General features: G+C 38.6%; 1 pseudogene; it reads right to left on the reverse strand.

Moving 5' to 3' along the window:
* On the reverse strand, window positions 1–1,984 carry LOC101714434 (coiled-coil domain-containing protein 158 pseudogene; annotated as a pseudogene).
* Between the last annotated feature and the right edge of the window lie 11,314 nt (window positions 1,985–13,298).

Here is a 13,298-nt window from a genome sequence, read left to right on the forward strand (position 1 = left end):
TCATTCCTCTGTAAAGACAGGCAAGTGAGGTGTCTTTTTAGTAACATTTTTTCCTGTTCCTTCACCTTCTGTATCCTCTTTTCTTAATTTCTGATCATTGAAGACATTGCTTTAGCAGAATCGGGTGAGGGAATGGTTTTGGCGGATCTGTACTGTGGTGAGGAACCTACTGAATCTTCAGCTGAACTTGTGAGCAGTGAGTGCGCTGGAGACTTCTTAGGCGAAGTGAATGACCAGGAAGCTGAATTTTTCACAGATGGGCTTGCTGTAGACCAGAACATGCAGCAACTAGATGGATCTTCCAGTTCTGCATGTAACGGAACTGACTCCCAGCTGAGAGTTCCACTTGACTTGCTGCCTTCCATGGAGTCCCTTAATGAGCTATTGCTACTATGGCATATTCTGATCTCAGGCTTGATTCAATAATTCAATCTTACCCTATCATCCAAGGCCCCAAGCAAGGGTGCTCTCCCCTTGTCCTCTTTCTTGCTCAGCTGCACAGCCAGCTCCTCACTGATCATGCTTCTCAGCTCCTGCAGAAGCTGTTTCAGGTACACCATGGGGTCTTCCTTCAGTGCGGTTGTCTTCCCGGAGTGATGCGAGAGGAAGGTGGCTGTAGACTAGGAAGAGGGTACATTAGAATGGCCACAGGTAACAGAGGCTGGCTGGAGCAGGCATGATTTCATTGAAGAATTTGAAGTAAATCCAGGGCCCTGAAGCTCTTTTACATCCAAAGTGTGCTGAAGTTTTAGGCATACAGATTTCTGCTCCTGACGCTGTATTATATCTTGACAAACTGCAAAGATGCCTTATAAAGAGCAACTTCCATACTTCCATATTAGCAACCTTTTCTTTCAAGCGGTGTTCCTGAGACCACAGAACTTCCACCTCCCCAGCCATCTTGTTTCTTTCAGTTGCAACAGTGCTCAGTTCCTGGCTTTTATTCTTCTTTTCTTTCAAAAAATGTTTCTCCTTATTTGCATTTGTCATTGCCTCTTCCAAAAACTGGATCTTGCTTTGAAGGGCATCTAACTGACCTCTTTTGGCTGTGATTTTCTTTTGCATATCCATTGCCACTTTCATAGCATGACCAACAGCTCCTTCCATTGACTTTAGGGTATTCTTTGTTTGCTCTTGTTCAGACTATGCAGATTTCAGCTGCATTTTCAGTTTATTTGTAGTAGTTTCCATTTCTTCACTCTTGTTTCAAAAATTCCTTTTTAAGACTTCATAGTCCTCTGAAAGACTGTTCAGCTCGCTCCTGCTGTTCTTCATCTCATTTAGTAACTGATCCCTCTCCTGTTTGATGTCCCTCACAGCCTGGAGCTGCTCAGAGCCTGCATTCTCTAGCTTCACCTCTTCAAATTCTAGGTCTCTCACTCTGGCCTCAAGCTCCCAAATCTTGGCATCTTTCCTATCTTTTAAAACCTTAAACTCCTGCAGCTCCAGTCTCCTATCATTTATCTCTTTTTCTGGCTGGGCCTTTTCTACCTTCATGGCCTCCGCTGTGGGTCCGTGCTGGCCCACCAGCTGCGTCATGTTTTCAATCTGCTGGCGCAGAATCTCGATCACTTTGTCCTTCTCTGCCATCTGCAGCCGCAGGGCCTTGCACTCAGCCTGTGCATGCCACAGGTGCTACCCCTCATTATTCATGTGCTGCAGCTCCTGCAGCTTCAGGTCCATGCGGGAGGGAAGCTTGGTGATTTCCCGAGTTGGTAGCCTCTATGGCACGCTCTTTCTCCTGCAGAGAAGCCAGCAGGTCTGATACCGTCCTCTCCGAGCTCTCCAGAGTCATCTTCTTCGCTGTCATCTCTGCCACCACTTTTTGCACCATCTCCTTGGTGGACTCGAGCTGCACAGTCGGGAAGGACACTTTCTCCAGACTCTCATTCTTACCCTGGATCGCTGTTATCTGCCACTCCATCTGGCCCTGGTACTCACTCTTCATGGCCTTGAGCAGGGCCTCCAGGTGCTGCACCTCCATGACAAACAATCTTAAAGGTGGTTAGAGAAAAGCAACAAATCACCCACAAAGGAAATCCCATCAAAATTACAAATTTCTCAACACAAACCCTAAAGGCAAGGAGAGCATAAGTGTTTCAAACTCTTTTTCTTTCTTAAATTCTTTTATTCGTACACTGTAGGTATACAATACATTTACATTTCTCACTGGGAGCTTGTACCTTTACATGATGTATCTTGGTTCTTATTTTTTCCCCATTCCCTGCCCTCCCTTCACCCCCTCCACCCCTCCCTATTTACAAAGACTTTGTTTCCATTTTTTCTTTTTCCCATATTTTTTCCTTTCCCTTCTTTCCTTTCCCCTCCCACTTCCCCTTTGCCCCTTTTTTCCCTATTTCACATTATCTATTATTCATTTTATTCCTTATTTATTCTTTCATTTTCTCACACCAGAGAAATTATTCAGTACTTACACATGTGTGTCATATTTATTTCATTTAAGAGTATCATCTCAATGTGCATCCATTTAGCTATAAATGTCTCTACTCATTCTTCATGCCTGAGTAATACTCCATTTTATTTAATAAAAAAAAAAAACAAGAAACCACATCTTTATCCAGGGTCCAGTTGATGGGTATTTGGGCTGTTTCCAAGCTTTATCTATTACTAACTGTGCCACTATGAACATGGCTATGCATATATCACTGTGGTATGATTCTTTCAATTCTTTGGGGAAGATACCCAGCAGTGGAATAGCTGGGTCAAATGGGACTGCTAATCCTACTTTTTTGAGGTATCTTCATATTGATTTCCACAGTGGTTGCACCAGCCTGCACTCCCACCAGCAATGGAGAAGGGTTCCTTTCTCCCCACACCCCTGACAGCATTTGTGTGGTTGATTTCATGATAGCAGCCATTCTTTCTGAGGTGAGCTGGAATCTCAGTGTTGTTTCCATCTACATCTCTCAAATGACCAGTGATGTTGAACATTTTTTCTTATGTTTATTTGCTGCTTTTACTTCTTTGTCTGAGAAATGTCTGTTCATTTCAGATGCCCATTTTTGAATTGGATCTTTAAATTTTCAGGGTTTGATTTAAGTTCTTTATATAGCCTAGATGGTAGACCTTTGTCTGAGTTACAGCTGCTAAAAAATTTTTCCCACATTGTAGGTTGTCTCTTAGCTCTGTTGGTGGTTTTTCTTGCAGTGCAAAAGCTTTTTAATAAGATGAGATCCCAGTTGTTGATTCTTTGTGCTAGTTCCCATGCTACTGAGGATTTGTTCATAAAGTCTTCTCTTATGGCCAATGTCTTCAAGAGTTCTACCTAGTTTCAAACTCTTTGGTTTTTTTTTTTTTTTTTTTGGTACCAGGGATCAAACTCAGGTCTTTGCGCTTGCATAGCAGGCGGCAAAACCACTGAGCTAAATCTCTAGCCCTAGTTTCAAACTCTTAAAGGAAACAATGTCCAACCCAGACTGTTATATCCTGCAAAATTATCTTTCAAAATCAATGGAGAAATAAGATGAAAAAAAAGTGTTCACGGACATCCTAGAAAGAAATAATGAAGCTAACAATGCCAACAGGTCCAATAAAGTGAACACATCAGGTAGGGCTAGCAATTCAGTAGAAGGTAAAGAAAGCAAAATAGCAACAGGAAATTAATACAATGACAGAAATAAGTCAATATTTATTGATTATAACCATCAATGTAAATGGACTCAACTCACCAATTAAAAGACACAGATTAGCAGGATGGATAACGAAACAAAGTCCAATGGTATAATTGTTTATGAGAAATATATTTAACTCAAAAAATATAGGTTGGCTAAAACTCAAAGGATGAAAACAACATTCCATGCAACAGGAATCCCAAAATAAGCAGGAATACTTACCTTATTTTCAAACAAAGTGCATTTCAAGTCAAAGCTGATCAAAAGAGGCAAAGAATATTGGTTACATATTGCTTAACAGAACTATTCTACTGGAAGAGTTAACTATTATGAACATATATGTGCCAAAACATGGTCCACCCAACTCTATAAATCAAACTCTAATGGATATAAAAAGATTAGATAAACATCAATACAATTACAGTGGGGGGGGTCTCAATACCCCACTATACAAATAGATTATCCAAACAAAAAATCAACAAATAAATATCAGAGTTGAACCAAACCTTTGCAAAAATAGACTTTATATATATATATGTATATAGTATTCCACCCAACAACAGAATACACATTCTTTTTGGCCACATATGGTACTTGCTCCAAAATAGACCACATACTATCTAATAAAGCAGCCGTAACTAAATGAAACTAAAGATTTAATGAAACTAAAAATCAATTGCAAAAGAAGCCACAGAAACTATGCAAACATATGAAAATTAAATAACATACTCTTGAATAATCAGTCACAGAGCAAAGTAAGGAAGAAATAAAACAATTCCTAACATTAAATGATGCCAGTACAACATACCACAATTTATGGGACACAACGAAAGCAATCCTAAAAGAAACATTTATAGTACTGAATGCCCACACCAGAAACAAGCCCAAATAACCTAATGATGTATCTCAAAATCTTAGAGAAATAAGAATAATCCAAACCCACAGCTTAAACAAGGAAGGAAATTATAAAGATCAGAGTAGAAATTAATGAAATGGAGATTAAAAAATACAAAGAATCAATGAACTGAAGATCTGGTTCTTTGAAAGAATAGGTAAATTTCAGACATGCACATCTGTGGATGCCCCAGCACGGTCCCCAGTCACCAACCCACTGATCCAGCCCACACCAGACAGGTACATCTGTGGACACCGCAGCGCGGTCCCTGGTCGCAAACCCGCTGATCCAGCCCACGCCCCGGCAGCGATCCACTGGACACCCTCCGCCTCCCGCTCCTGTGGCCTCTTGGCCGTACGGCCACCTAGTTCCACACTACAAAAGCACAGAGGACACGGGACCACCAGACCACTGTACTGGGTAAGTTGGAGAGATCATCACCTCCCATCGGAACCGGGACTATCTTCAGGGAAAGGGCAGCTGGAACTTGCACTACAACCCTGCAGAGTTCAACCCTACCGGGAGCTCAAATTGCGACTTGCAGCAAGAAATCTGCCTGAATCGCACGGGTCTGCGACTGGCTTACTGAGACTCATTGACTTATATCTGCACACTGCTGCCCACGTTATTTATTGTGTCGGCAGAGACATACCCTGAAGGAGGCCTTTCATTTTCATTTTTATTTTTTATTTCCAAAATTAGAATTATTGCTTTGCTTTTTTTTCTTTTTTCTCCTCTTATCTTTATTTTTTTTTCTTTTCCTACTCCTTGCAAATTTTTGGTTTTTTCTCCCTTTATGTTCTTATTTCTTTTCTCTTTCCTTGCTCTCGTCCACTCACTCTCTTGCTGTCCCACATTGTTCATCTCCATTTTTGTTCCTGTTCTGGCCCTCATTTGGATTTCTTCTTTATTTTTCTGTAATTCTCTTTTTTCTTCTCTCGTCTGTGTCCTCTGGCCTCACTGCTAACCTTCCCCTATCCATCTACCTATTTATACCTCCCTCCCCAACTCCTTCTAACTCTCCATCCCGAAGGGTAAAGTTGTTATATTGAAGAGTTTATTCACTATAACATATGTTGGGTTGGTCCTCGATTTTGATATAATTCACACAGCTAAAGGTGACAGATTAATAACTACCACAAAATATCATTTTCTAAGATGTATTTGATGCTATGGTGTTGCTGACTGTATCACTTGGGCTAAGGTGCTGTTTTTGATCTAGTCAGTGATCCTTTCTGGTATAATGAAAATGAGATAGCCTCAGAGTCATTAGAGACTCAAAACTTAAAAACCAGCTATATCTGGAAGTCACCTCTGAGAAGCAATCATCCCATAGGGGTTCTAATTACAAGCAACAAAGATACTTACAATAAGCAATTTCGAAGTATCAACTCAGGAGTTAAAATAAGGACAGTACCAAAAACAAAAATGAGAAGACATTTAAGCAAGGCACAAACTCATACTTCCACACCACCAAGGGTAAGCCCTGGAGAAAACTAGGTGGAAAAGTCCAATAACCAGCCACCTGGACACCCTGAACTGATAGCACAGGGAATAACAAAACAGATGAATGAGGCTCTAGAAAAATTCAAAGCAGAAATAATCTCCCAGATATCTACAGAGATGGTGAGCAGAGTGAAAGACATGATTAGAGGATCTAGAACAGAAACAGATTAAAAAAAAAAAAAAGACGAGCTCAGAAACATGCTGGAAGCCATGAATACCCAGCATAAGAAAGAAATGGAAACCATGATTACCCAACGTAAGAAAGAAATGGAATCCATGAAACAGATTCAAACACATATGCAGGAGATTAAAAACTCCATTGAAAGTATCCACAGCAGATTAAGAGAATTAGAAGACAGGATCACGGTTAAAGACCATGAATACAGAGATTTCTTAAAAACAGTAAAGGACCATGAGAAATCAATCCAGCAGCTGCTAGACAATGCAAAGAAGAATAACATAGGATTGATAGGAGTCCATGAAAAAACAGGAGAGAATACAATTGACAAAAAAAATGTTCACAGAAGTAATAGTGGAAAACTTCCCAGACAGAGGTAGAGAATTGGACATACAGATAAGCGAAGCATATAGAACTCCAACTAGCCATGATCAAAAAAAATCTACACCTAGACATATAATAGTCAAGATCCCAGGAACCCAACAGACAAACAAAATCCTACAAGCAGTTAGAGAAAAGAAACAAATCACCTACGAAAGAAAGCCCATCAGAATCACAGCAGACTTCTCAACACAAACACTCAAATCAAGGAGAGCCTGGAGTGAAGTATTTCAAGCCCTAAAAGAAAATAACTTCCAAACTAGACTATTGTATCCTGAAAAATTATCTTTAAAAATAGATGGGGAAATTATATACTCCCACAACAAGCACCTGAGAAATTTCATCAACACCAAACCAGCACTATAAGCAATTCTAAACAATATCCTAGAAAAAAACAATGAAGGTCACAACTCCATGAGGCCCAACAGAGGGAAGCCACCAGGCAAGGTAAGACACTAAAGGGAAAGTGGGAAAAATAAGAAATAAAAGAGCCAACAAAAGTAAAACATCATGACAAGGATGAATCGATATCTATCAATTACAACCATCAATGTTAATGGCCTCAACTCACCAATCAAAAGAAATAGACTGGCGGAATGGATTAAGAAGCAAAATCCAACAATATGCTCTATACAAGAAACATACCTAACTCAAAAAGAAATACATAGACTGAAAGTAAAAGGATGGAAAATAGTTCTCCATGCCACAGGAACCCAGAAAAAAGCAGGGGTGGCAATCTTATTTGCAGACAAAGTACATTTCAATCCAAAACTAATTAAGAGAGACAAAGATGGTCACTACATCATTGCAAAGGGAACAATCCAAGAGGAAGAGATGACAATCCTAAATATATATGCACCAAATACAAATTAATGGACATGAAAAACAAATAAGCACTAACACAATTGTAGTGGGGGACCTCAATACTCCACTATCACAAATAGACAGATCATCTAGACAAAAAGTTAACAAGGAAATTCTAGAACTGAACCAAGTTATTCAGCAAATGGACTTAATAGATGTTTCCAGAGTGTTCCACCCCACTAAACTGGAATACACATTCTTTTTGGCTACACACAGGTCATTCTACAGAATAGACCACATGCTAGCTCATAAGACATGTCTAAGTAAATGTAAAAGAATTGAAGTTACCCCCTGTATATTATCAGACCATAGTGCAATAAAATTGGAGATCAATAATATAAGAAACTGCAAAACCCCCACAAACACATGGAAACTGAATAACACCCTCCTGAACAACCAAAAGGTCACAGAAGAAATTAAATAAGAAAGTAAAGAGTTTCTACAAGCAAATGATAGTCCCAATACAACACACAGGATTCTATGGGACATGATGAAAGCAGATCTACACACGAAATTCATAGCAGTGAATGCCCATATTAGGAAAACAGAGAACTCAGATAAATAACCTAATGCAGAACCTCAAGATCGTAGAAAAAGAGCATAACAAATCCAAAGCTCATACAAGAAAGGAAATTATAAAGATCAGGGCAGAAATCAATGCAATGGAGACTAAGAGAACACTGTAAAATATCAATGAATCAAAGAGTTGGTTTTTTGAAAGAATGAATAAAATCGATAAACATTTAGACAACCTTATCAAAAAAGGAAAGAAAAGGTGCAAATACATGCAATTAAGAATGAAAAAGGTGAAGTCACAACAGATCCAGCAGAAATCCACAGGATCATCAATACCTACTTCGAGAACTTGTACTCTAATAAAATGGAAAACACAGAAGAAATGGACAGATTCCTAGATACATACAAACTGACAAAGTTAAATGAAGAAGATATAGAAATTCTAGACACCCCAATTACAATGAGTGAAATTGAAAATGTAATAAAAAAATTTACCAACAAAAAAAAGCCCAGGTCTTGATGGCTTCACCGCTGAATTCTACAAGACATTTAAAGAAGAACTATTACCATTACTCTTTAAACTCATCAAGGAAATTGAAAGGGAAGCAATACTTCCAAATGCATTCCTGGAAGCACATGTTACTTTGATTCCAAATCCAGGGAAAGACCCAACCAAAAAAAGAGAACTACAGGCCAATCTCCCTAATGAACATAGATGCAAAAATCCTCAACAAGATACTGGCTAACAGAATACAGAGGGTCATCAAGAAGATCATACACCCGGACCAAGTCAGATTTATCCCAGGGATGCAAGGATGGTTCAACTTTTATAAATCAATAAATGTAATACACATATGGACAAAAACCATATGATCATCTTAATAGATGCAGAAAAGGCATTCGACAAAAATCCAACATGCATTCATGATTAAAAAAACCCTTCAGAAAATTGGAATAGAAAGTCTTTATCTCAACCTGATTAAGGCTATTTATGAAAAACCAACAGCCAACATCATACTAAATGGTCAAAAACTGAAAACTTTCATGCTAAAATCAGGAACAAGACAAGGATGCCCACTATCACCACTCCTGTTCAATATAGTTCTGGAAACATTAGCCACAGCAATTACACAAGAGAAAGAAATAAAAGGAATAAAGATAGGAAAGGAAGAAGTGAAACTGTCATTATTTGCTGATGATATGATACTTTATAGAAGACCCAAAAAACTCAGCCAAAAGACTTCTAGACTTGATTGACAGACTCAGTAGAGTAGCTGGATACAAGGTCAACACTCAAAACACAATAGCCTTCTTGTACACAAATAACAGACTCACTGAGAGAGAAGTTAGGGAAACAATTCCTTTTACAATAGCATCCAAAAAAATGAAATACCTAGGAATCAATCTAACAAAGGAAGCAAAAGACCTCTACACTGAAAACTACAGCACTCTGAAGAAAGAGATCGAAGAGGATACAAGAAAATGAAAAGACATCCCTTGCTCCTGGGTAGGAAGAACCAACATAGTGAAAATGGCCATACTTCCAAAACTACTACATACATTCAATGCAATGCCAATTGAAATTCCAATAATATACTTCAGAGAACTAGAGAAAACAATCCAAAAATTCATTTGGAACCATAAGAGACCTAGAATAGCTAAAGCAATTCTAAGCAACAGAGACATGGCTGGGGGTATCACAATCCCCAACTTGAAGCTATACTACAAAGCTACTGTGATAAAATCAGCATGGTACTGGCAAAGGAACAGACCTGAGGATCAGTGGAATAGATTAGAAGATGCAGAAACAACTCCAGACATGCTCAGCCACCTCATCTTTGACAAAAGAGCCAACCACCATCATTGGAGGAAAGATAGCCTATTTAATAAATGGTGTTGGAAAAACTGGATTTCAACCTGCCAAAGATTAAAACTAGCCCCATACCTATCTCCATGCACTAAACTAAGATTGCAGTGGATTAAAGATCTAAATATTAAGCCAGAAACACTAAATTTGCTGGAACATAAGTTAGGTAGAACTCTTGAAGACATTGGCAAAGAAAAGACTTTATGAACAAAACATCAGTAGCACAGGAACTAGCACAAAGAATTAACAACTGGGATCACATCTTACTAAAAAGCCTCTGCACTGCAAAAGAAATCACCAACAGAGCTAACAGACAACCTACAATGTGGGAAAAAAATTTTAGCAGCTGTATCTCAGACAAAGGACTACTATCTAGAATATATAAAGAACTGAAAAAAACCAGACCCCCCAAATACAAAGACCCAGTTCAAAATGGGCAGCTGAAATGAACAGACATTTCTCAGAACAAGAAGTGAAAGCAGCAAATAAATATATGAAAAAATGTTCAACATCACTGGTCATTTGAGAGATGCAGATGAAAACAACACTGAGATTCCACCTCACCCCAGAAAGAATGGCTGCTATCAAGAAATCAACCAATAACAAATGCTGGCTGGGGTGTGGGGAGAAAGGAACCCTTCTCCATTGCTGGTGGGAGGGCAGGCTGGGGCAACCACTGTGGAAATCAGTATGGAGATTCCTCAAAGAACTAGAACTGTAAGTCCCATTTGACCCAGCTATTCCGCTCCTGGGTATCTTCCCAAAAGAATTAAAAGAATCATACCACAGCGATATATGTGCACCTATGTTTATAGTGACACAGTTTGTAATAGCTAAAGCTTGGAAGCAGCCCAAGTGCCCACCAACTGGAAACTGGATAAAGAAGATGTGGGGTTTTTTTATAAAATGGAGTACTACTCAGCCATAAAGAACAAAAAACTAGTCATTTATAGCTAAATGGATGCATATCGAGGCCATACTCTTAAGTGAAATAAATAGGACACACATGTGTAAATACCAAATAGTTTCTCTAGTGTGAGAAACTGATAGTGTAAATAAGGGTTAAAATGATTAAAATGGATAATTGATAATTTGAAATAGGAAAAAAGGTCCAAAGACGTAGAGGTGAAGGGAGGGGAAGGGGAAAGGAAAGAAGGGAAAGAAAAAATTATGAAAAAAGAAAAAAAATGGAAATGTTGTCTGTGTAAATAGGCAAGGGCGGAGGGAGTGAAGGGCGCACAGGTAATGGGGAAAAAATAAGAACCAAGATACATCATGTACAGGTACAAACACCCAATGATAAATGTAAACAAATTGTATACCTAAAATGTACCAATAAAAGAATTTTTTTTAAAAAGAATAGGTACATTAGAAAAACACTTAGCCAGTCTTACCACAGAAAGGAAAGAAAAGACACAAATTAATGCAATTAGAAATGAAAAAGGTGAAATCACAGTGGCCACTGACAAAATTCAGAAAAGTATTAGCAACTGCTTCACAAACATAATTGTTGAACAATTAGAGAACTCAGAATAAATGGAGAGATTCCTAGATACACATGAATTGTCAAAACTGAACCAAGAAGATTTAAAAATCTTGAACAAGGGCCAGGGATTTAGCTCAGTAGTTCTGCTGCCTGCCTCGCAAGCGCAAGGACCCGAGTTCAATCCCTAGTACCAAAAAAAAAAAAAAAAAAATCTTGAACAATCGATACAGGCAATGAAAGTGAAGAAATAATTTTTAAAATCTGCCAACTAAGAAAATCCTAGAACTTGATGGATTCACTGGCAAGTTCAATAAGAATTTCAGGGAAGATCAAACACCAATACTCCTCAGTTTTTAATGAAACTGAGATGGAAATACTACTTCCAAAATTTAACATTCTCTTAATCCTCAAACCAGACAAGAATCCAACCAAAAAAGAGAACTATAGGCCAATTTCTCTAATGAATATAGATGCAAAAACCCTTAACAAGATACTGACAAACAGAATCCAACAAATCATTAAAAAGATCATACACTATGACTAAGTAGGTTTCACTCCAGGAATGCAAGGATGCTTTGACACATGAAAATTAATAAATGTAACTTACTTATCACATAAACAAAAGCAAGGAACAAAATCTGCAATAGATGCAGAAAAAGCCTTTGACCAAATCCAACATCCATTCATGATCAAAGCCCTGAAGAAGGACTGCAGATTTAGCTCAGTGGTGCCATGCCTGCCTTGCAAGGGTAAGGTCCCGAGTTCAATTCCCGGTACTGGAAAAAAAAAAGAAAGAAAAAAAAACAACTAAAGAAAATAGGTATAGAAGGTTGTGATCCCAACATAATAAAAGCCATTTATGATCAGCCTACTGCCAGCTTCATATTAAATAGGAGAAAGCTAAAAGCCTCCCCTCTACCATCAGGAACAAGACAAGGATGTCCATTATCATACAGGGGGAAAGTCTGTGACATTCTGACGTGACAGCAGCATACATCCAGAAAGTGGTAGAAAGAATTACATACCATCAATGTGACATTTACCATTAATACGGTAGCCCTTCTCCCAGCAAAATGCAACACGTGAATTGTGAGTTCTAAGCTACCAATTCATCTTTTATCCATCCTTTAGCAAGACGTGAATGAGGGGATAGTGAGAGGAGATAAAATGCCCTGTATAGCACTCACCCAGTTAACCCGCCTCTCTCTGGGCTAAAGTTGCAGGGAAAGAACGTCGTTCCTCAAAGTGAGACTAGTGCATACAGGTACTCTGTAGGTATTTTTTGACTGAATAAATAAGTGAATCCTGACTTCAAGACCTAATCCACATCCATGTCACAAACTCCAGACCTACATATTTTTACTTCTCCCTCAGCTTCCTTCCTATATCCTATCTTAGTAAATTAAACCATTACCCATGCAGTTACTCATGTCAAAATATTCTTCCTACTCAGCATAACCTTCTCTCCATTAAATATGGACCACTCCTGGGGCCAGGGATTTAGCTCAGTGGTGCTGCCGCCTGCCTCGAAAGTGCAAGGTCCTGAGTTCGATCCCCAGTACCAAAAAAAAAAAAAAAAAAAAAACTGGACCACTCCAAAAAGAAATTGATGTATTACCCAGTAGTTAGCGCCTACTTTCCTGCTCCCTCAACTACGTCCAACTTTCATATTTCTAAAGAGAAGCAGGAGGAAAAAAATTCCTTATGCGAAGCAATTTCATATCCCAAACCATCCTTCAGACCCACTTCTTATGTTGCCTTCATTATATTCCCTTACTTGGTAGACAATTAGCCTGCAAACTTTCTTCCTAACATCTTATGAATTATCACTTTTAGATGAGCAATCCAAACATATAAAACTATCTCTTTTGTTTTAACCACAACCCTTGCCCTGGAGAAAACCTTCCTTGGATATTATTCTCACATATACTACCTTTCATAAGCAAATTAAAATGAAATTATTTCTGCAGCCC

The sequence above is a fragment of the Heterocephalus glaber genome, unplaced genomic scaffold (genome assembly GCF_053883595.1).
Source record: "Heterocephalus glaber isolate CG9 unplaced genomic scaffold, H.glaber_assembly_v1.0 deba00001481, whole genome shotgun sequence".
Taxonomy (NCBI): domain Eukaryota; kingdom Metazoa; phylum Chordata; class Mammalia; order Rodentia; family Bathyergidae; genus Heterocephalus; species Heterocephalus glaber.